At 52.1% G+C, this 25,000-nt stretch overlaps 1 protein-coding gene across 4 annotated transcripts in view; it reads left to right on the forward strand.

The window, feature by feature from the left end:
• Positions 1 to 25,000, forward strand: part of Synd (protein kinase C and casein kinase substrate in neurons protein Synd) — a 322,204-nt gene that overhangs the window by 220,081 nt on the left and 77,123 nt on the right. Inside the window, exon 2 of one of the 4 annotated variants that reach the window (XM_071656540.1) lies at positions 4,646 to 4,692. The exons of the other annotated variants lie outside the window; for them this stretch is intronic. The gene's annotated coding sequence lies outside the window, so the exon portion shown is untranslated. The remainder of the gene's footprint in view (positions 1 to 4,645; positions 4,693 to 25,000) is intronic. 4 annotated transcript variants of the gene reach the window in all.

A 25,000-nucleotide genomic window follows, 5' to 3' on the forward strand; every position in this document is an offset into this window, starting at 1 on the left:
GGGGAACGCCGGAATGGACGGGGAACGCCGGAATGGACGAGGGAACGCCGGAATGGACGGGGGACGCCGGAATGGACGGGGAACGCCGGAATGGACGGGGAACGCCGGAATGGACGGGGAACGCCGGAATGGACGGGGGACGCCGGAATGGACGGGGAACGCCGGAATGGACGGGGGAACGCCGGAATGCGACACATATCATTGGATTATGGTATGGTTAGGCAAGGCGTGGGGGAGGAGGGGGGGGGAGCGTCCCACTGACTGGAGTGTTGATATGGGTGATAACCTGATGATCTAGGAAGAATGTGTGGCACGTATGGATTACCACAGATGGCGTGGTGTGGCACGTATGGGTTACCACAGATGGCGTGGTGTGGCACGTATGGGTTACCACAGATGGCGTGGTGTGGCACGTATGGGTTACCACAGATGGCGTGGTGTGGCACGTATGGATTACCACAGATGGCGTGGTGTGGCACGTATGGGTTACCACAGATGGCGTGGTGTGGCACGTATGGATTACCACAGATGGCGTGGTGTGGCACGTATGGGTTACCACAGATGGCGTGGTGTGGCACGTATGGATTACGACAGATGGCGTGGTGTGGCACGTATGCATTACGACAGATGGCGTGGTGTGGCGCGTATGGATTACCACAGATGCCGTGGTGTGGCACGTATGGATGACGACAGATGGCGTGGTGTGGCACGTATGGATTACGACAGATGGCGTGGTGTGGCGCGTATGGATGACGACAGATGGCGTGGTGTGGCGCGTATGGATGACGACAGATGGCGTGGTGTGGCACGTATGGATGACGACAGATGGCGTGGTGTGGCACGTATGGATTACGACAGATGGCGTGGTGTGGCACGTATGGATTACCACAGATGCCGTGGTGTGGCACGTATGGATTACGACAGATGGCGTGGTGTGGCACGTATGGATTACGACAGATGGCGTGGTGTGGCACGTATGCATTACGACAGATGGCGTGGTGTGGCGCGTATGGATGACGACAGATGGCGTGGTGTGGCACGTATGGATTACGACAGATGGCGTGGTGTGGCGCGTATGCATTACGACAGATGGCGTGGTGTGGCACGTATGGATTACGACAGATGGCGTGGTGTGGCACGTATGGATTACGACAGATGGCGTGGTGTGGCACGTATGGATTACGACAGATGGCGTGGTGTGGCACGTATGGATTACCACAGATGGCGTGGTGTGGCGCGTATGCATTACGACAGATGGCGTGGTGTGGCACGTATGGATTACGACAGATGGCGTGGTGTGGCACGTATGGATTACGACAGATGGCGTGGTGTGGCACGTATGGATTACGACAGATGGCGTGGTGTGGCGCGTATGGATGACGACAGATGGCGTGGTGTGGCACGTATGGATTACGACAGATGGCGTGATGTGGCACGTATGGATTACGACAGATGGCGTGGTGTGGCACGTATGCATTACGACAGATGGCGTGGTGTGGCACGTATGCATTTCGACAGATGGCGTGGTGTGGCACGTATGCATTTCGACAGATGGCGTGGTGTGGCGCGTATGCATTTCGACAGATGGCGTGGTGCAGTCCGGTAGTTCCCGTGTGTTGTCGTACGTCATTGGTGGGTTCGTGTGACACGGGCCTCCATCCGGACCCGTGTGGTCCACCCAGGTAAACCATATGGTCATGTTATTATTTGTGGTCCATTCCGGCGTCCCTGGTCCATACCGGTGGCCGTGGGGCCATGTTGTTATTTGTGGTCCATTCCGGCGTCCCTGGTCCATACCGGTGGTCGTGGGGCCATGTTATTTGTGTCCATTCCGGCTCTCCTGTCCTACCAGTTGTCGGGGGCCGTTATTGTGTCCATTCCGCGTCCTGGTCCATACCGGTTCGTCAGGGGCCATGTTGTTTTTGTGTCCATCCGGTCCCTGGTCCATACCGTGGTCGTGGGGCCATGTGTTATTGTGGTCCATTCCGGCGTCCCTGGTCCAACAGGTGTCGGGCCATGTAGTTATTTGTGGTCCAACCGTGTCGTGGGGCCATTGTTATTTGGGTCCATTCCGGCGTCTCTGGTCCATACGGTGGTCGTGGGCCTGTTGTTATTTGTGTCCATTCCGGGTCCCAGGTCCATACCGGTACGTCGTGGGCCATGTTGTTATTTGTGGTCCATTCCGGCGTCCCTGGTCCATACCGGTACGTCGTGGGGCCATGTTGTTATTTGTGGTCCATTCCGGCGTCTCTGGTCCATACCGGTGGTCGTGGGGCCATGTTGTTATTTGTGGTCCATTCCGGCGTCCCTGGTCCATACCGGTGGTCGTGGGGCCATGTTATTTGTGGTCCATTCCGGCGTCCCTGGTCCATACCGGTGGTCGTGGGGCCATGTTGTTATTTATGGTCCATTCCGGCGTCCCTGGTCCATACCGGTGGTCGTGGGGCCATGTTGTTATTTATAGTCCATTCCGGCGTCCCTGGTCCATACCGGTACGTTGTGGGGCCATGTTGTTGTTATTTGTGGTCCATTCCGGCGTCTCTGGTCCATACCGGTACGTCGTGGTTCATTTCAGTGTCTCCTGTCCATCGCGTCCCCAAAGCGACCAATGTGTGTGTGTGTGTGTGTGTGACCACACACACCCCATTCTCTCCTACAGACACATGACAACCTTGACCTTTGACCTGGACACATGGTAGCCACGACCTTGACCTTTGACCTAGACATGGTAGCCTTGACCTTTGACCTGGACACATGGTAGCCACGACCTTGACCTTTGACCTGGACACATGGTAGCCACGACCTTGACCTTTGACCTAGACATGTAAGCCTTGACCTTTGACCTGGAGGAATGATTGACCCCGCTCGATGTGTTGTTCCCTCTGCATGTGTTTCCAACGTGCACATGCACGAGGTGTGGCGGGGGCAAGTGTGTGTGTGTGGCGGAAATGTGGTGTTTCTCTCCTTCCATTTCTTGGCCATGTCCAGCAGGCGCGCGCGCGCACACACACACACACACACACACACACACACGACGTGGCACGTCATTAAGACGGTCAATACACGTCACGTCTGCCCAGGTCTCCTCCACCACACACTCCACTGGGGAAAAAGAACATGGCCGTGAAGGGTTGTGTTTCCACAGTGGGTTATCAGGTGTGTGTGTGTGTGTTTCTTCAGTGGGTGCCTACCAGTGTTTAGCCATGTCCACTGGGTAACAGCGCCCAGGAAGCTAGCCATGTCCACTGGGTAACAGCGCCCAGGAAGCTAGCCATGTCCACTGGGTAACAGCGCCCAGGAAGCTAGCCATGTCCACTGGGTAACAGCGCCCAGGAAGCTAGCCATGTCCACTGGGTAACAGCGCCCAGGAAGCTAGCCATGTCCACTGGGTAGCGCCCAGGAAGCTAGCCATGTCCACTGGGTAACAGCGCCCAGGAAGCTAGCCATGTCCACTGGGTAAAAGCGCCCAGGAAGCTAACCATGTCCACTGGGTAACAGCGCCCAGGAAGCTAACCATGTCCACTGGGTAGTGCCCAGGAAGCTAACCATGTCCACTGGGTAGCGCCCAGGAAGCTAACCATGTCCACTGGGTAGTGCCCAGGAAGCTAGCCATGTCCACTGGGTAGCACTATTAAGGACAGTGCCGTGAACAATTGCCTGTTCCTCTTTGTAAGTGTGGGGCAGATGGGGAGGTAAGTACTTACTGTCCCTCTTTGTAAGTGTCGGGCAGATGGGGAGGTAAGTACTTAACGTTCCTCTTTGTAAGTGTCGGGCAGATGGGGAGGTAAGTACTTACTGTCCCTCTTTGTAAGTGTGGGGCAGATGGGGAGGTAAGTACTTACTGTCCCTCTTTGTAAGTGTGGGGCAGATGGGGAGGTAAGTACTTACTGTCCCTCTTTGTAAGTGTGGGGCAGATGGGGAGGTAAGTACTTAACGTTCCTCTTTGTAAGTGTCGGGCAGATGGGGAGGTAAGTACTTACTGTCCCTCTTTGTAAGTGTCGGGCAGATGGGGAGGTAAGTACTTACTTTCCCTCTTTGTAAGTGTCGGGCAGATGGGGAGGTAAGTACTTACTGTCCCTCTTTGTAAGTGTCGGGCAGATGGGGAGGTAAGTACTTACTTTCCCTCTTTGTAAGTGTGGGGCAGATGGGGAGGTAAGTACTTACTGTCCCTCTTTGTAAGTGTGGGGCAGATGGGGAGGTAAGTACTTACTGTCCCTCTTTGTAAGTGTGGGGCAGATGGGGAGGTAAGTACTTACTGTCCCTCTTTGTAAGTGTGGGGCAGATGGGGAGGTAAGTACTTAACGTTCCTCTTTGTAAGTGTCGGGCAGATGGGGAGGTAAGTACTTACTGTCCCTCTTTGTAAGTGTGGGGCAGATGGGGAGGTAAGTACTTACTGTCCCTCTTTGTAAGTGTCGGGCAGATGGGGAGGTAAGTACTTACTGTCCCTCTTTGTAAGTGTCGGGCAGATGGGGAGGTAAGTACATAACGTATTGACTCTGGGTTGTGATGTATGTACAGTTATGTTGTTGTTTACGTAATGGCCTTTTAAACGATATGTGTTTTGACTTTCTCACGTGGTGAAGACAACATGTGTGTGTTTGTGTGTGTTGTATATTATGGCTAATATAACCTCGTTCTCTTACAGGTAAGGCGTCCCTGGTGTCGCTGGAGCATTGAGAGGTTGTGGACAGTGTGAGTATGAAGGACATGTTATAGAATACCTGGTACATGTCGTAACAACTACTGGGTTGTTATAACCACACGAAGAAAGTGTCACTTCTTGATTGCCCGTGGTTGTATTACCTGGGTGGGCAGTACCTGAGGTGTTACCTGGGTGGACAGTACCTGTGGTTGTATTACCTGGGTGGGCAGTACCTGTGGTTGTATTACCTGGGTGGACAGTACCTGAGGTGTTACCTGGGTGGACAGTATCTGTGGTTGTATTACCTGGGTGGGCAGTACCTGTGGTTGTATTACCTGGGTGGACAGTACCTGTGGTTCTATTACCTGGGTGGGCAGTACCTGTGGTTGTATTACCTGGGTGGGAAGTACCTGTGGTTGTATTACTTGGGTGGGTAGTACCAGTGGTATTACCTGGGTGGGCAGTACCTGTGGTTGTATTACCTGGGTGGACAGTACCTGTGGGTGTATTACCTGGGTGGACAGTACCTGTGGGTGTATTACCTGGGTGGACAGTACCTGAGGTTGTATTACCTGGGTGGGCAGTACCTATGGTTGTATTACCTGGGTGGACAGTACCTGAGGTTGTATTACCTGGGTGGACAGTACCTGAGGTTGTATTACTTGGGTGGACAGTACTTGTGGTTGTATTACCTGGGTGGACAGTACCTGTGGTTGTATTACCTGGGTGGACAGTACCTGTGGTTGTATTACCTGGGTAGACAGTACCTGTGGTTGTGTTACCTGGGTGGGCAGTACCTGCGATTGTATTACCTGGGTGGACAGTACCTGTGGTTGTATTACCTGGGTGGACAGTACCTGTGGTTGTATTACCTGGGTGGACAGTACCTGTGGGTGTATTACCTGGGTGGACAGTACCTGTGGGTGTATTACCTGGGTGGACAGTACCTGAGGTTGTATTACCTGGGTGGGCAGTACCTGTGGTTGTATTACCTGGGTGGACTACCTGTGGTTGTGTGACCTGGGTGGACTACCTGTGGTTGTATTACCTGGGTAGACAGTACCTGTGGCTGTATTACCTGGGTGGGCAGTACCTGCGGTTGTATTACCTGGGTGGACAGTACCTGTGGTTGTATTACCTGGGTGGACAGTACCTGTGGTTGTATTACCTGGGTGGACAGTACCTGTGGGTGTATTACCTGGGTGGACAGTACTTGTGGGTGTATTACCTGGGTGGACAGTACCTGTTGTTGTATTACCTGGGTGGACAGTACCTGTGGTTGTATTACCTGGGTAGACAGTACCTGTGGTTGTATTACCTGGGTGGGCAGTACCTGCGGTTGTATTACCTGGGTGGACAGTACCTGTGGGTGTATTACCTGGGTGGACAGTACCTGTGGTTGTATTACCTGGGTGGACAGTACCTGTGGGTGTATTACCTGGGTGGACAGTAACTATGGTTGTATTACCTGGGTGGACAGTACCTGTGGTTGTATTACCTAGGTGGGCAGTACCTGCGGTTGTATTACCTGGGTGGACAGTACCTGAGGTTGTATTACTTGGGTGGACAGTACCTGAGGTTGTATTACCTGGGTGGACAGTACTTGTGGTTGTATTACCTGGGTGGACAGTACCTTTGGTTGTATTACCTGGGTGGACAGTACCTGAGGTTGTATTACCTGGGTTGTTGAGCTCCTGGGAGAGTATTGTATTGGGTATTGAGCACCTGTGACAGTATTGTATGGGGTGTTGATCACCTGTGAGAGTATTGTATGGGGTGTTGATCACCTGTGAGAGTATTGTATGGGGTGTTGATCACCTGTGACAGTATTGTATGGGGTGTTGATCACCTGTGACAGTATTGTATGGAGTGTTGATCACCTGTGACAGTGTTGTATGGGGTGTTGATCACCTGTGACAGTATTGTATGGGGTGTTGATCACCTGTGACAGTATTGTATGGGGTGTTGATCACCTGTGACAGTATTGTATGGGGTGTTGATCACATGTGAGAGTATTGTATTGTATTGTATGAGTGTTGCATGACAGGGAAGGATGTAGAGGGGGGATAGAACAGAGAACATGACAGGGAAAGATGTAGGGGGGATAGAACAGAGAACATGACAGGGAAAGATGTAGAGGGGGGATAGAACAGAGAACATGACAGGGAAAGATGTAGGGGGGATAGAACAGAGAACATGACAGGGAAAGATGTAGAGGGGGGATAGAACAGAGAACATGACAGGGAAAGATGTAGGGGGGATAGAACAGAGAACATGACAGGGAAAGATGTAGGGGGATAGAACAGAGAACATGACAAGGAAATATGTAAGGGGGGGATAGAACAGAGAACATGACAAGGGAAGATGTAGGGGGATAGAACAGAGAAAATGACAGGGAAATATGTAAGGGGGGGATAGAACAGAGAACATGACAGGGAAAGATGTAGGGGGATAGAACAGAGAACATGACAGGGAGATATGTAAGGGAGGGATAGAACAGAGAACATGACGTGAATTGGAGCTAGAAAATTGTTGATAAAGAGAAATGGGCGTTCAATGGTGGAGCGCTTTGTGAACGGGGTGAGGGTGTGGTCAAGTGATTACACACACACACACACACACACACACAGGTACATTTACAAGCCAGGTGGTAGAGGATCGACCTGTGTCCCAGCCTCATAGGGCACGACCACCAGCTGGCTGACGATGTAGGACCACCTGCGGCTGACGAGAGCCTGTGGGGGAGGGGGGGAGGTGGAAGCCACAGATGGAGGCCAAAAGGGGAGAGGGTGGAGGGAGGGAGGGGCGACCTGATGTGAGGGGCGTGTTACGTAATGGATGAGTCAGGTGGGGAGACATGGTGGGGGCTCCTGCAGGCCCTTAACGATGGCTACCACTCCTGTCCCAGCCTGTATACTGGGGAGTAACCCTGTTGTTGACCCAGCCTGTATACTGGGGAGTAGCCCTGTTGTTGACCCAGCCTGTATACTGGGGAGTAGCCCTGTTGTTGACCCAGCCTGTATACTGGGGAGTAGCCCTGTTGTTGACCCAGCCTGTATACTGGGGAGTAGCCCTGTTGTTGACCCAGCCTGTATACTGGGGAGTAGCCCTGTTGTTGACCCAGCCTGTATACTGGGGGAGTAGCCCTGTTGTTGACCCAGCCTGTATACTGGGGAGTAGCCCTGTTGTTGACCCAGCCTGTATACTGGGGAGTAGCCCTGTTGTTGACCCAGCCTGTATACTGGGGAGTAGCCCTGTTGTTGACCCAGCCTGTATACTGGGGAGTAGCCCTGTTGTTGTTGACCCAGCCTGTATACTGGGGAGTAGCCCTGTTGTTGACCCAGCCTGTATACTGGGAGTAGCCCTGTTGTTGACCCAGCCTGTATACTGGGGAGTAGCCCTGTTGTTGACCCAGCCTGTATACTGGGGAGTAGCCCTGTTGTTGACCCAGCCTGTATACTGGGGAGTAGCCCTGTAGTTGTCCCAGCCTGTATACTGGGGAGTAGCCCGTGTTGTTGTCCCAGCCTGTATACTGGGGAGTAGCCCTGTTGTTGACCCAGCCTGTATACTGGGGAGTAGCCCTGTTGTTGACCCAGCCTGTATACTGGGGAGTAGCCCTGTTGTTGTCCCAGCCTGTATACTGGGGAGTAGCCCTGTTGTTGTCCCAGCCTGTATACTGGGGAGTAGCCCTGTTGTTGACCCAGCCTGTATACTGGGGAGTAGCCCTGTTGTTGACCCAGCCTGTATACTGGGGAGTAGCCCTGTTGTTGACCCAGCCTGTATACTGGGGAGTAGCCCTGTTGTTGACCCAGCCTGTATACTGGGGAGTAGCCCTGTTGTTGTCCAGCCTGTATACTGGGGAGTAGCCCTGTTGTTGACCCAGCCTGTATACTGGGGAGTAGCCCTGTTGTTGACCCAGCCTGTATACTGGGGAGTAGCCCTGTTGTTGACCCAGCCTGTATACTGGGGAGTAGCCCTGTTGTTGTTGACCCAGCCTGTATACTGGGGAGTAGCCCTGTTGTTGACCCAGCCTGTATACTGGGGAGTAGCCCTGTTGTTGACCCAGCCTGTATACTGGGGAGTAGCCCTGTTGTTGACCCAGCCTGTATACTGGGGAGTAGCCCTGTTGTTGTCCCAGCCTGTATACTGGGGAGTAGCCCTGTTGTTGACCCAGCCTGTATACTGGGGAGTAGCCCTGTTGTTGACCCAGCCTGTATACTGGGGAGTAGCCCCTGTTGGTTGACCCAGCCTGTATACTGGGGAGTAGCCCTGTTGTTTGACCCAGCCTGTATACTGGGGAGTAGCCCTGTTGTTGACCCAGCCTGTATACTGGGGATACCCTGTTGTTGACCCAGCCTGTATACTGGAGTAGCCCTGTTGTTGTCCCAGCTGTATACTGGGAGTATCCCTGTTGTTGACCCAGCCTGTATACTGGGAGTAGCCCTGTTGTTTTACCCAGCCTGTATACTGGGGATATCCCTGTTGTTGACCCAGCCTGTATACTGGGGAGTAGCCCTGTTTGTTGACCAGCCTGTATACTGGGGAGTAGCCCTGTTGTTGACCCACCTGTATACTGGGAGTAGCCCTGTTGTTGACCCAGCCTGTATACTGGGGAGTACCCTGTTGTTGACCCAGCCTGTATACTGGGGAGTAGCCCTGTTGTTGACCAGCCTGTAACGGGATAGCCCTGTTTGACCCACCTTATACGGGGAGTAGCCCTGTTGTGACCCAGCCTGTATACTGGGAGTAGCCCTGTTGTACCCACGTAACTGGGGAGTAGCCCTTTTTGACCCAGCCTGTATACGGGATAGCCCTGTTGTTGCCACTTATTGGGGAGTAGCCCTGTTTTGACCCCCTGTAACTGGGATAGCCTGTGTTGACCCAGCCTGATACGGGAGTACCCTGTTTTGACCACCTGAACTGGGGATAGCCCTGTTGTTGACCCACCTGTAACTGGGATAGCCCTGTTTTGACCCACCGTATACTGGGATACCCGTTGTTGACCCACCTAACTGGGGAGTACCCTGTTGTTGACCCCCCCCCCCCCCCCCCCCCCCCCCCCCCCCCCCCCCCCCCCAACCAGCCTGTATACTGGGGAGTAGCCCTGTTGTTGTTGACCCAGCCTGTATACTGGGGAGTAGCCCTGTTGTTTGGACCCAGCCTGTATACTGGGGAGTAGCCCTGTTGTTTGACCCACCGTATACTGGGGAGACCCCTGTTGTTGACCCAGCCTGTATACTGGGGGGTAGCCCTGTTGTTTGACCCAGCCTGATACTGGGGAGTAGCCCTGTTGTTGACCCAGCCTATACTGGGGAGTAGCCCTTGTTGCCCAGCCGTATACGGGGGGTAGCCCTGTTGTTTTGACCAGCCTTATACTGGGAGTAGCCCTGTTGTTGACCCACCTGATACTGGGGAGTACCCTTTTTGGGCCCAGCCTGTATACTGGGAGTAGCCCTTTGTTGTTGACCCAGCCGTATACTGGGAGTAGCCCGTGTTGTTGACCCAGCCTGTATACTGGGGAGTAGCCCTGTTGTTTGACCCACCTGTATACTGGGAGTACCCTGGTGTTGACCCAGCCTGTATACTGGGTAGTAGCCCTGTTTGTGACCCAGCCTGTATACTGGGAGTAGCCCTGTTGTTGACCCAGCCTGTATACTGGGGAGTAGCCCTGTTGTTGACCAGCCTGTATACTGGGAGTAAGCCCTTTTTGTTGACCCAGCCTGTATACTGGGAGTAGCCCTGTTGTTGACCCAGCCTGTATACTGGGATAGCCCTTGTGTTGACCCAGCCTGTATACTGGGGAGTACCCTTGTTGTTGACCCAGCCTGTATACTGGGGAGTAGCCCTGTGTTGTTGACCCAGCCTGTATACTGGGGAGTAGCCTGTTGTTGACCCAGCCTGTATACTGGGGAGTAGCCCTGTTGTTGTTGACCAGCCTGTATACTGGGGATAGCCCTGTTGTTGACCCAGCCTGTATACTGGGGAGTAGCCCTGTTGTTGACCCAGCCTGTTACTGGGAGTAGCCCTGTTGTTGTTGACCCAGCCTGTATACGGGGAGTAGCCCTGTTTTTGACCCAGCCTGTATACTGGGGAGTAGCCCTGTTGTTTGACCCAGCCTGTATACTGGGGTAGCTTTGTTGTTGACCAGCCTGTATACTGGGGAGTAGCCCTGTTGTTGACCCAGCCTGTATACTGGGGAGTAGCCCTGTTGTTGACCCAGCCTGTATACTGGGGAGTAGCCCTTTGTTGACCCCTTAACTTGGGTAGCCCTGTTTTACCCAGCCTTTACTGGGGAGTTCCCGTGTTTTGACCAGCTGTAACTGGGAAGTAGCCCTTTGTTGACCCAAGCTGTATACTGGAGTAGCCCTTGTTACCCACCTTATACTGGGATAGCCCTTTGTTACCCCCCTTTACCTGGGTTCCCTTTGTGACCCAGCTGTTACTGGGGGTACCCTGTTGTTTACCCACCTGTATACGGGAGTAGCCTGTTGTTGACCCCCGTATAAATGGGATAGCCTGTGTTGACCCCGCCGATACTGGGGGACCCTTTGTGACCCACTTATCTGTGTAAGCCCCTTTGTTGACCCAGCCTGTATATGGGGAGTGCCCCCTTTTTTTTTTTCCCAGGCCGTATCTGGGAAACCCGTTTTCCCCCCTTTTTGGGGCCCCTTTTTTTTTGGGGGGCCCTTTTTTAAAGCCCGTTTTACAGGGGGAGGGAGAAGGATAAGGGGAGAGGTTGGGACCCAAAAGGGTTTTTTGGGGGGTCCCCAGTTGTTCCCCCTTTTCTAGTGTTTTTTTTTTCCCCCTTCCTTCCCTTTTTTCCCTTTCCTTTCCCCCTTTCCCTTTTTGCCCCCCCCCCCATATGGGGACCCTTTTTTCCCTTTCCCGTTAGGGGAGGCCCCTTGGGGGGGGGGGGGGTAGGGTAGGGTTTGGGGGGGTTTAAAGGATACAAAAGGGGGGGTGGTTTTCCGGTTTGGGGGAGGGACCCACCAACAACCCTTTTTCACCACCTTAACAATCCCGTTTTGCCCCCCTTTTATATGGGGGGCCCTTTGGTTCCCTCCGTTCCGGGGGCCCTTTTTCCCCCCTTCCCTTTTTGGCCCCCCTTAATGGGGGCCCGGTTCCCCTCCTTTTAAAATTGCCCTTTTTAACCTTTCAAACCCCGTTGGGTTTCCCGCCCATAGCCCTTTTTTCCCCCCAACATGTGTTTTTTTGTCCCCCCTGGTTTCGGGGGGTTTTTTGACACCACCCAACAAACCCACACCAGGAATGGGGGTGTGTTTTGTTTCCCCCCCTTATTCTTTGGGGTTTGCCCTGTTTTTAACCCCCCCCGAATGGGGGTTTTTTGTTTTTCCCAAAAAATTTTTAACCCCGGGTTCCCCCCCTTTTACTGGGGGGCCCCTTGTTACCCAGCCCGTTTTTTTCCCTTTTTTTCCCCCGGGTTCTGGGGAGTGGGGCAAGGGGGGGTTTTGGGGGGGAGCCCCGGGCCCAAGGGGGGGTTTGGGGGTAGCCCCGGGGGCCCAAATGGGGGGTTTTGGGGGTAGCCCCGGGGGCCCCGAGGGGGGTTTGGGGGTAGCCCCGGGGGCCCAAGGGGGGGGGGTTGGGGGTAGTGGGGGCCCCCCAAGGGGGTGTGTGGGGGTGAACTGGGGAGAAAGGTTTTTGTTTTCCCCCTTTTTACTGGGGGAGAGGTGTTGGTGTTTTGGGGAAATACCCCCCGGTTACCCCCGGCCTGTATATGGGGTTGGGCCCTGTTTTGTTGACCCCCGTAATGGGGGGGAACCCTTTTCCCCCCTTAAGGGGGAACCCTTTTTTTCCCACCAAATGGGGCCCCCTTTTTTGGAAAACCCCGGTATCGGGGGGAACCCCGGGTTTCCCCCCGGCTTGGGGGGGGGCCCCCCCCCCCCCCCCTCTCTCTCTCTCTCCCCTCTCTCTCTCTCTTCTCTCCTCTCTCTCTCTTCTTTCTCTCTCCTCTCTCCCCCCTTTCCTCCCCTTATTCTTCTTTCTTTCCTTTTCCCCCTTTTTTTTTCTCTTCTCCTCTTTCTCTCCTTTCTTTCTCTTCTCCTTCCCCTTTTCTTCTCCTCTCCCCCCCCCCCCCCCCCCCCCCCCCCCGGGGACATTCCCCCCGAAATTCTGTAAAAAAATTTAGCTTCATAAATAGGCAACACACACACACACCCCCACACAAAACACACACACACACAACCACCACACGACATCTTAGCCCAAACCCTTTTGTTGTGTGTGTGTTGTGTGTTCCAACCCACGTTGGCTGAGGCACCAAAGGGGACCTTTCCCAGGGTTCGAACCCGCCTGTGGAATACGTTTTTTGATCCCCGGCCTATTTTTATAATATATATATATATAAATATAATATATAATTTTTTATAAATATAATATATAAAATATTTTTTCCTTGAGTCCACTGGGAAAATGAAAAACGAAAAGTTCCCAAGTGAAATTTCGTGTAATAATCACATCATCAGGGGAGACACAAGAGAGAAATATAACAGTCACTTGATATACATCGAAGGCGAAGCTACGACGCCATTTGGTAAACATGGTAAATATATATATAAAATATATATAATTTTATATATAAAATATTTATTATATATATTTATTATTTATAATTTTTATCCCTGGGGATAGGGGGGGAAAAATTTTTTTTCCCCTTTTTCCCCGCGTGTCGTTTTTAAAGGGGACTAAAAGGGGGGGGGGAGCTTGGGGGGGGTGGAAAACCTCCCCCCCCAGTTTTTAATTTTCCAAAAGGAGGAACAGAGAAGGGGGCCAAGTGAGGATATTCCCTCATAGGCTCAGTCCTCTGTTCTTAACGCTACTTCGCTGACGCGGGAAATGGCGAATATGTATATGGTATATTGTACTTCAGTTTCAAAATTGCGAGTTACTGATACATATAATGCTAAGCAGTCACCCCACCTTCCGCTTTTGGCGTGAGACACACACACACACACACACACACACACACTAGGGCAAGATTCCCGCTTTCTTACCAAGGACATCAGACCTCACGCACCGAGTTTCCATCTAATAAGTCTGCTTGCTTTCAGTCAGTCATCATACTGACTTAAGTCATCAAAATGCTAAAGGTTTAGCCTTGTTGCTTATTGTGAGCGACATTGTTTTAGCTGCTAAATACGAGTTGAGCAACATGGACGACAAGTATGGGTTAACAACCCTGCTTGTAGTTTGGGATTGGTGTTAACGTGTGATCTCTTCCCTGATGATGTGATTATGACACGAAAGTGCACTTGGGAACTTAACGTGTTTCATTTCCCCGTGGACTCATAGGAATACACACACACACACACGCATATATATATATATATATATATATATATATATATATATATATATATATATATATATATATATATATATATATAAATAAAATCTTATAATACCCTCTAATAGCCAGTGCTCGAACCCAGGACCTTTTCTGTGGCTTACGGTTAGCGTTCTTGACTGCCACTCAAAAGGTCGGGGTTCGAGTCCCGGGTGTTGGAGGGTATTATGTGTTGTCTGAAGACTGCCCACGTATTCCCCGCGTGTGGTTGGAGGGATAGGTGTGGGTGGCTGGAAATCCTCCCCTCCTGTATTACTCTCCAGAAGAAGGAACACAGCGAGGAGCCATGTGAGGAATTTTCCCTTTTACGCTGTCAAATGTTCTTGACAACGCTACCTCGCTCAGACGGGAAATGGCGAGCGTGTATAAAGATGGATGGATGTAGATAGATAAATAGATAGATTCTCTATAATACGTGATATTAAAGGACTAGATCCTCTCTCTCTCTCTCTCTCTCTCTCTCTCTCTCTCTCTCTCTCTCTCTCTCTCTCTCTCTCTCTCTCTCACTCACTCACTCACTCACTCTCTCTCTCTCTCTCACTCACTCTCTCCCCCCCCCCTCTCTCTCTCTCTCTCTCTCTCTCTCTCTCTCTCTCTCTCTCTCTCTCTTTCTCTCTCTCTCTCTCTCTAATAATGTAAATAGAATGGCACTTAGGCATTTAATTCTTAAGTTATTATAAGAGAACATTCTCCCAGGCGACACCAGTTTGGTGGGTTGGGCGAGGAGGCAACAATCCTTCCTCCTCCTCCTCCTCCTCCTCCCTCCTCCTCCCTCCTCCTCCTCCCTCCTCCTCCTCCCTCCTCCTCCTCCCTCCTCCTCCATCCTCCTCCTCCTCCTTGTAACGGTCAGCTAACGGACGCCATGATGCGCGAACCCTCACCTCCTCCTCCTCCTCCTCCTCCTCCTCCCTCCTCCTCCTCCCTCCTCCTCCTCCCTCCTCCTCCTCCTCCTCCTCCTCCTGCCTCTCTTCCTCCCTCCTCCTCCTCCTCCTCCTCCTCCTCCTCCTCCTCCTTGTAACGGTCAGCTAACGGACGCCATGATGCGCGAACCCTCACCTCCTCCTCCTCCTCCTCCTCCTCCTCCTCCCTCCTCCTCCTCCCTCCTCCTCCTCCTCCTCCTCCTCCTGCCTCTCTTCCTCCCTCCTCCTCCTCCTCCTCCTCCTCCTCCTCCTCCTCCTTGTAACGGTCAGCTAACGGACGCCATGATGCGCGAACCCTCACCTCCTCCTCCTCCTCCTCCTCCTCCTCCTCCTCCTCCTCCCTCCTCCTCCTCCCTCCTCCTCCTCCCTCCTCCTCCTCCTCCTCCTCCTCCTGCCTCTCTTCCTCCCTCCTCCTCCTCCTCCTCCTCCTCCTCCTCCTCCTCCTTGTAACGGTCAGCTAACGGACGCCATGATGCGCGAACCCTCACCTCCTCCTCCTCCTGCCTCTCCTCCTCCTTCCTCCTCCTCCTCCTCCTCCTCCTCCTCCTCCTCCTCCTCCATGATAAACCCCGTTTGTATGGTCGTACTGTTCTTGTTATCATTATTATAGCGAAATGAGCCGCGGAATCCTTCCGTATTTATGATGATACGTACACGGTTGGTAAGGCCGGGTGGGATGCGCGGTACTGTGGTGTCCCGCGCATGTCTGGCTGGGAAGACCTTGCTCCTCCCTCACACTTTCATACTCACACATATCCCACCTGTGGGACTGCTGGATATCCCCCGTGTGGGACTGCTGGATATCCCCCGTGTGGGACTGCTGGATATCCCCCGTGTGGGACTGCTGTTTATCCCCCGTGTGGGACTGCTGGTTATCCCCCGTGTGGGACTGCTGGTTATCCCCCGTGTGGGACTGCTGGATATCCCCCGTGTGGGACTGCTGGATATCCCCCGTGTGGGACTGCTGGATATCCCCCGTGTGGGACTGCTGGATATCCCCCGTGTGGGACTGCTGGTTATCCCCCGTGTGGGACTGCTGGATATCCCCCGTGTGGGACTGCTGGTTATCCCCCGTGTGGGACTGCTGGTTATCCCCCGTGTGGGACTGCTGGTTATCCCCCGTGTGGGACTGCTGTTTATCCCCCGTGTGGGACTGCTGGATATCCCCCGTGTGGGACTGCTGGATATCCCCCGTGTGGGACTGCTGGTTATCCCCCGTGTGGGACTGCTGGATATCCCCCGTGTGGGACTGCTGGATATCCCCCGTGTGGGACTGCTGGATATCCCCCGTGTGGGACTGCTGGTTATCCCCGTGTGGGACTGCTGGATATCCCCCGTGTGGGACTGCTGGTTATCCCCCGTGTGGGACTGCTGGATATCCCCCGTGTGGGACTGCTGGATATCCCCCGTGTGGGACTGCTGGTTATCCCCCGTGTGGGACTGCTGGTTATCCCCCGTGTGGGACTGCTGTTTATCCCCCGTGTGGGACTGCTGGATATCCCCCGTGTGGGACTGCTGGTTATCCCCCGTGTGGGACTGCTGGATATCCCCCGTGTGGGACTGCTGGATATCCCCCGTGTGGGACTGCTGGATATCCCCCGTGTGGGACTGCTGGATATCCCCCGTGTGGGACTGCTGGTTATCCCCCGTGTGGGACTGCTGGATATCCCCCGTGTGGGACTGCTGGATATCCCCCGTGTGGGACTGCTGGATATCCCCCGTGTGGGACTGCTGGATATCCCCCGTGTGGGACTGCTGGATATCCCCCGTGTGGGACTGCTGGATATCCCCCGTGTGGGACTGCTGGATATCCCCCGTGTGGGACTGCTGGATATCCCCCGTGTGGGACTGCTGGATATCCCCCGTGTGGGACTGCTGGATATCCCCCGTGTGGGACTGCTGGATATCCCCCGTGTGGGACTGCTGGATATCCCCCGTGTGGGACTGCTGGATATCCCCCGTGTGGGACTGCTGGATATCCCCCGTGTGGGACTGCTGGATATCCCCCGTGTGGGACTGCTGGTTATCCCCCGTGTGGGACTGCTGGATATCCCCCGTGTGGGACTGCTGGTTATCCCCGTGTGGGACTGCTGGATATCCCCCGTGTGGGATGTGTATCCCGTGTGGGACGGTATCCCGGTGGGATGCGTATCCCGTGTGGGTGCTGTATCCCGTTGGGATGGTATCCCGTGTGGACGCTGTATCCCGTGGGAGTGGATATCCCCTGGGATGTGTATCCGTGTGGACTGGTATCCTGGGAGCGGTTCCGTGGACTGCTGTTCCGGTGACTGCTGTATCCTTGGATGCTGTATCCGTGGGATGTGGTATCCGTGTGGATGTATCCGGTGGACGTGTTCCTGGGACTCGGTATCCCGTGGGGAGCTACCCGGGACTGTGGATCCGTGTGGACGCGGATCGTGTGGGTGCTGGATATCCCGTGTGGACTGCTGTATCCCCGTGTGGGATGCTGTATCCCTGTGGGATGTGTATCCCGTGTGGGACTGCTGGTATCCCCGTGTGGACTGCTGTATCCCGTTGGGATGTGGTTATCCCCGTGTGGATGCTGGTATCCCGTGTGTGCGGATCCGTGTGGGTCTGGTATCCCCCGTGTGGGACTGCTGGTTATCCCCCGTGTGGGACTGCTGGATATCCCCCGTGTGGGACTGCTGGATATCCCCCGTGTGGGACTGCTGGTTATCCCCCGTGTGGGACTGCTGGATATCCCCCGTGTGGGACTGCTGGATATCCCCCGTGTGGGACTGCTGTTTATCCCCCGTGTGGGACTGCTGGATATCCCCCGTGTGGGACTGCTGGATATCCCCCGTGTGGGACTGCTGGTTATCCCCCGTGTGGGACTGCTGTTTATCCCCGTGTGGGACTGCTGGATATCCCCCGTGTGGGACTGCTGGTTATCCCCCGTGTGGGACTGCTGGATATCCCCCGTGTGGGACTGCTGGATATCCCCCGTGTGGGACTGCTGGTTATCCCCCGTGTGGGACTGCTGGATATCCCCGTGTGGGACTGCTGGTTATCCCCCGTGTGGGACTGCTGGATATCCCCCGTGTGGGACTGCTGGATATCCCCCGTGTGGGACTGCTGGTTATCCCCGTGTGGGACTGCTGGATATCCCCCGTGTGGGACTGCTGGATATCCCCCGTGTGGGACTGCTGGATATCCCCCGTGTGGGACTGCTGGATATCCCCCGTGTGGGACTGCTGGATATCCCCCGTGTGGGACTGCTGGTTATCCCCGTGTGGACTGCTGGTTATCCCCCGTGTGGGACTGCTGGATATCCCCCGTGTGGGACTGCTGGATATCCCCCGTGTGGGACTGCTGGTTATCCCCCGTGTGGGACTGCTGGTTATCCCCCGTGTGGGACTGCTGGATATCCCCCGTGTGGGACTGCTGGATATCCCCCGTGTGGGACTGCTGGATATCCCCCGTGTGGGACTGCTGGATATCCCCCGTGTGGGACTGCTGGATATCCCCCGTGTGGGACTGCTGGATATCCCCCGTGTGGGACTGCTGGATATCCCCCGTGTGGGACTGCTGGATATCCCCCGTGTGGGACTGCTGGATATCCCCCGTGTGGGACTGCTGGATATCCCCCGTGTGGGACTGCTGGTTATCCCCGTGTGGGACTGCTGGATATCCCCCGTGTGGGACTGCTGGATATCCCCGTGTGGGACTGCTGGATATCCCCCGTGTGGGACTGCTGTTTATCCCTGTGTGGGACTGCTGGATATCCCCCGTGTGGGACTGCTGGATATCCCCCGTGTGGGACTGCTGGTTATCCCCGTGTGGGACTGCTGGATATCCCCCGTGTGGGACTGCTGGATATCCCCCGTGTGGGACTGCTGTTTAAGGTGTTTGTTAAAGCTGCTAATATAATGTTAGGCCAGCTTTTAATAGTGGATCCCAATAAATTCACACTTAAGCTTAATTTATTCACACTTAAGCTTAATTTATTCACACTTAAACTCAATTTATTCACACTCAAGCTTAATTTATTCACACTCAAGCTTATTTTATTCACACTTAAGCTTGATTTATTCACACTTGAGCTTAATTTATTCACACTTAAGCTTAATTTAGATAGTTGGCAAAAGTATTGTGTTAGTGTGATACAAAGAAGTGGTTAACACAGGTGTACACATTAACACAGGTGTACACATTAACAAACACAGGTGTACACATTAACACAGGTGTACACATTAACACAGGTGTACACATTAACACAGGTGTACACATTAACAAACACAGGTGTGCACATTAACACAGGTGTACACATTAACAAACACAGGTGTGCACATTAACACAGGTGTACACATTAACAAACACAGGTGTGCACATTAACACAGGTGTACACATTAACAAACACAGGTGTGCACATTAACACAGGTGTGCACATTAACACAGGTGTACACATTAACACAGGTGTACACATTAACACAGGTGTGCACATTAACACAGGTGTCCACATTAACACAGGTGTACACATTAACACAGGTGTACACATTAACACAGGTGTGCACATTAACACAGGTGTACACATTAACACAGGTGTACACATTAACTCAGGTGTACACATTAACAAACACAGGTGTGCACATTAACACAGGTGTACACATTAACAAACACAGGTGTGCACATTAACACAGGTGTGCACATTAACACAGGTGTGCACATTGACACAGGTGTACATATTGACACAGGTGTACACGTTAACCTCCCCACACAGGTGTACACGTTAACACAGGTGTGCACATTAACACAGGTGTACACGTTAACCTCCCCACACAGGTGTACACGTTAACACAGGTGTGCACATTAACACAGGTGTGCACATTAACACAGGTGTACACATTAACACAGGTGTACACATTGACACAGGTGTACACGTTAACACAGGTGTGCACATTAACACAGGTGTGCACATTAACACAGGTGTACACATTAACACAGGTGTACACATTAACAAACACAGGTGTGCACATTAACACAGGTGTACACATTAACACAGGTGTACACATTAACACAGGTGTACACATTAACAAACACAGGTGTGCACATTAACACAGGTGTACACATTAACAAACACAGGTGTGCACATTAACACAGGTGTACACATTAACAAACACAGGTGTGCACATTAACACAGGTGTACACATTAACAAACACAGGTGTGCACATTAACACAGGTGCACACATTAACACAGGTGTACACATTAACAAACACAGGTGTGCACATTAACACAGGTGTACACATTGACACAGGTGTACACATTAACACAGGTGTGCACATTAACACAGGTGTACACATTAGCACAGGTGTACACATTAACAAACACAGGTGTGCACATTAACACAGGTGTGCACATTAACACAGGTGTACACATTAACACAGGTGTACACATTAACAAACACAGGTGTGCACATTAACACAGGTGTGCACATTAACACAGGTGTACACATTAACACAGGTGTACACATTAACAGGTGTACACATTAACAAACACAGGTGTGCACATTAACACAGGTGTACACATTAACACAGGTGCGCACATTAACACAGGTGTACACATTAACACAGGTGTACACATTAACAAACACAGGTGTACACATTAACACAGGTGTGCACATTAACACAGGTGTACACATTGACACAGGTGTACACATTAACACAGGTGTACACATTAACACAGGTGTACACATTAACACAGGTGTACACTTTAACACACGTGTACACATTAACACAGGTGTACACATTAACACTGGTGTACACATTAACACTGGTGTGCACATTAACACAGGTGTACACATTAACACACGTGTACACATTAACAAACACAGGTGTGCACATTAACACAGGTGTGCACATTAACACAGGTGTACACATTGACACAGGTGTACACATTAACACAGGTGTACACATTAACACAGGTGTACACATTAACACACGTGTACACATTAACACACGTGTACACATTAACACAGGTGTACACATTAACACAGGTGTCCACATTAACACAGGTGTACACATTAACACAGGTGTCCACATTAACACAGGTGTACACATTAACACAGGTGTCCACATTAACACAGGTGTCCACATTAACACAGGTGTGCACATTAACACAGGTGTACACATTAACACAGGTGTACACATTAACACACGTGTACACATTAACACAGGTGTCCACATTAACACAGGTGTCCACATTAACACAGGTGTACACATTAACACAGGTGTACACATTAACACAGGTGTACACATTAACACAGGTGTCCACATTAACACAGGTGTCCACATTAACACAGGTGTACACATTAACACAGGTGTGCACATTAACACAGGTGTACACATTAACACAGGTGTCCACATTAACACAGGTGTCCACATTAACACAGGTGTACACATTAACACAGGTGTGCACATTAACACAGGTGTACACATTAACACAGGTGTCCACATTAACACAGGTGTCCACATTAACACAGGTGTGCACATTAACACAGGTGTACACATTAACACAGGTGTACACATTAACACACGTGTACACATTAACACAGGTGTCCACATTAACACAGGTGTACACATTAACACAGGTGTGCACATTAACACAGGTGTACACATTAACACAGGTGTACACAGTAGTGTTGATGAAACAATTGTATTGGTGTTGTAGGATTATAATACAGTGATCACCTGGCTTTCATCATGGCCGGGCTAATTTGCATACCGTCATCCAACCATAGCAGGCAGTGAAGACTGGGTGATCCACCAAGCTGGTTAATGATGTAATTGGCAGTTCACGGTGTATTACTGTGTAAACCAGGCACAAACCTTTGACATGGTTCTTACTGTGCCACACCCACGTCCCACCGTGTCTCTCTCTCAGCCCGTTTGCACACGGGACATACGTCTGTTGTGCTGCCGTATTTAATTATTTATTCAATCGTATTTGTGTTAGAGAAATATATCGACTTGGTCAGGAAAATGACGTCATGGTTTTTTTTTTTTTAGGGGATGTATATTGTATGTTGGTTTGGATATTTGTTAGGAGGAAAAGAAGGACTGAATTATTATTATTATTATTATTATTATTATTATTATTATTATTATTATTATTATTATCAATATTATTATGATTATTATTATTATTATTATTGTTCATTTTATTGGCTTCGATCATGGACAGAGCATAGGACTTGGAAAATGAAACTAAGGAAACTAGAAGAATAGAGAGAGAGAGAGAGAGACAGAGAGAGAGACAGAGAAAGAGAGAGAGAGAGAGAGAGAGAGAGATATATATATATATATATATAGAGAGAGAGAGAGAGAGAGAGAGAGATTCCCTCAGTACACACTTGGAAACACTTTCCACTTGGTAGACTTGATCACTTTTCTTGTGTTCACATCTTACACACTTCCAGACGAAAGCCTTCGTTCACTTTGCTAGTCTTGCCCACAAAACACATCACCACACGACACATGGATCACTGCAAAGCAAAGTTATTGAACGCGACTGAACGCACTGACTCTGTTGTACCTTCACCAGCCACGTCGTACGTGGGAGAACGTAACATGTTGCGACGTTCATCTTGCAACATCTTCTGCGCAGACCTTACGATTTCCTCCTCTGCCACCAAGAGACTCCAAACTGCTGTCACCATTAAGATCGCGAGAAGTGAACGTGATAAGATCGCGAGAAGTGAACGTGATAAGATCGCGAGAAGTGAACGTGATAAGATCGCGAGAAGTGAACGTGATAAGATCGCGAGAAGTGAACGTGATAAGATCGCGAGAAGTGAACGTGATAAGATCGCGAGAAGTGAACGTGATTCCTGGGAGATAAAACTGAAAGTTTGGATGTCAAGACTTGATCGTATGTGAGGGTCCGTAGGGTCTGTGAGGGTCCGTAGGGTTGTGAGGGTCCGTAGGGTTGTGAGGGTCCGTAGGGTTATGAGCTGTGGTCTCTACCTGAATCGTAGGGTTGTGAGGGTCCGTAGGGTTGTGAGGGTCCGTAGGGTTGTGAGGGTTCGTAGGGTTATGAGCTGTGGTCTCTACCTGAATCGTAGGGTTGTGAGGGTCCGTAGGGTTGTGAGGGTCCGTAGGGTTGTGAGGGTTCGTAGGGTTGTGAGGGTTCGTAGGGTTGTGAGGGTCCGTAGGGTTGTGAGGGTCCGTAGGGTTGTGAGCTGTGGTCTCTACCTGAATCGTAGGGTTGTGAGGGTCCGTAGGGTTGTGAGGGTCCGTAGGGTTGTGAGGGTCCGTAGGGTTATGAGCTGTGGTCTCTACCTGAATCGTAGGGTTGTGAGGGTCCGTAGGGTTGTGAGGGTCCGTAGGGTTGTGAGGGTTCGTAGGGTTGTGAGGGTTCGTAGGGTTGTGAGGGTCCGTAGGGTTGTGAGGGTCCGTAGGGTTATGAGCTGTGGTCTCTACCTGAATCGTAGGGTTGTGAGGGTCCGTAGGGTTGTGAGGGTCCGTAGGGTTATGAGCTGTGGTCTCTACATGAATCGTAGGGTTGTGAGGGTCCGTAGGGTTGTGAGGGTCCGTAGGGTTGTGAGGGTTCGTAGGGTTGTGAGGGTCCGTAGGGTTGTGAGGGTCCGTAGGGTTGTGAGGGTCCGTAGGGTTGTGAGGGTTCGTAGGGTTGTGAGGGTTCGTAGGGTTGTGATGGTCCGTAGGGTTGTGAGGGTTCGTAGGGTTGTGAGGGTTCGTAGGGTTGTGAGGGTTCGTAGGGTTGTGATGGTCCGTAGGGTTGTGAGGGTCCGTGGGGTTGTGAGGGTTCGTAGGGTTGTGAGGGTTCGTAGGGTTGTGAGGGTTTGTAGGGTTGTAAGGGTCCGTAGGGTTGTGAGGGTCCGTAGGGTTGTGAGGGTTCGTAGGGTTGTGAGGGTCCGTAGGGTTGTGAGGGTCCGTAGGGTTGTGAGGGTCCGTAGGGTTATGAGCTGTGGTCTCTACCTGAATCGTAGGGTTGTGAGGGTCCGTAGGGTTGTGAGGGTCCGTAGGGTTGTGAGGGTTCGTAGGGGTTGTGAGGGGTCCGTAGGGTTGTGAGGGTCCGTAGGGTTATGAGCTGTGGTCTCTACCTGAATCGTAGGGTTGTGAGGGTCCGTAGGGTTGTGAGGGTTCGTAGGGTTATGAGCTGTGGTCTCTACCTGAATCGTAGGGTTGTGAGGGTCCGTAGGGTTGTGAGGGTCCGTAGGGTTGTGAGGGTTCGTAGGGTTATGAGCTGTGGTCTCTACCTGAATCGTAGGGTTGTGAGGGTTCGTAGGGTTGTGAGGGTCCGTAGGGTTGTGAGGGTTCGTAGGGTTGTGAGGGTCCGTAGGGTTGTGAGGGTCCGTAGGGTTGTGAGGGCTCGTAGGGTTGTAAGGGTCCGTAGGGTTGTTCGTAGGGTTGTGAGGGTCCGTAGGGTTGTGAGGGTCCGTAGGGTTGTGAGGGTTCGTAGGGTTGTGAGGGTCCGTAGGGTTGTGAGGGTTCGTAGGGTTGTGAGGGTTCGTAGGGTTGTGAGGGTTCGTAGGGTTGTGAGGGTCCGTAGGGTTGTGAGGGTCCGTAGGGTTGTGAGGGTTCGTAGGGTTGTGAGGGTCCGTAGGGTTGTGAGGGTTCGTAGGGTTGTGAGGGTTCGTAGGGTTGTGAGGGTCCGTAGGGTTGTGAGAGTCCGTAGGGTTGTGAGGGTTCGTAGGGTTGTGAGGGTTCGTAGGGTTGTAAGGGTCCGTAGGGTTGTGAGGGTCCGTCGGGTTGTGAGTTGTGGTCTTCACCTGGATGATAAAGACGACGCTGACCCGGATATAGCCATGTGATCCACTTATGTCAGATGTGAGTCAATAAGGACTTCGTCTCCTTCGTCAATGATCGTTAAATGGCCTTTACCACCGTCTCCTTCGTCAATGATCGTCAAATGGCCTTTACCACACCTCTTAGACGAGGCCTTTGGCTCCTCGTCATAATAAAGTTGTATGTTATTGTTACGTAGTTCTTGGTGTCATGTGTACATTATGTGCCCATGTACCGGTTGTGCTGGGCACATGGATTACCCCAACCCTCCACTGTCACGTCACACGTCTGTAACCCATTCTTGTCAG

This window comes from Panulirus ornatus, chromosome 63 (genome assembly GCF_036320965.1).
Source record: "Panulirus ornatus isolate Po-2019 chromosome 63, ASM3632096v1, whole genome shotgun sequence".
Taxonomy (NCBI): Eukaryota; Metazoa; Arthropoda; class Malacostraca; order Decapoda; family Palinuridae; genus Panulirus; species Panulirus ornatus.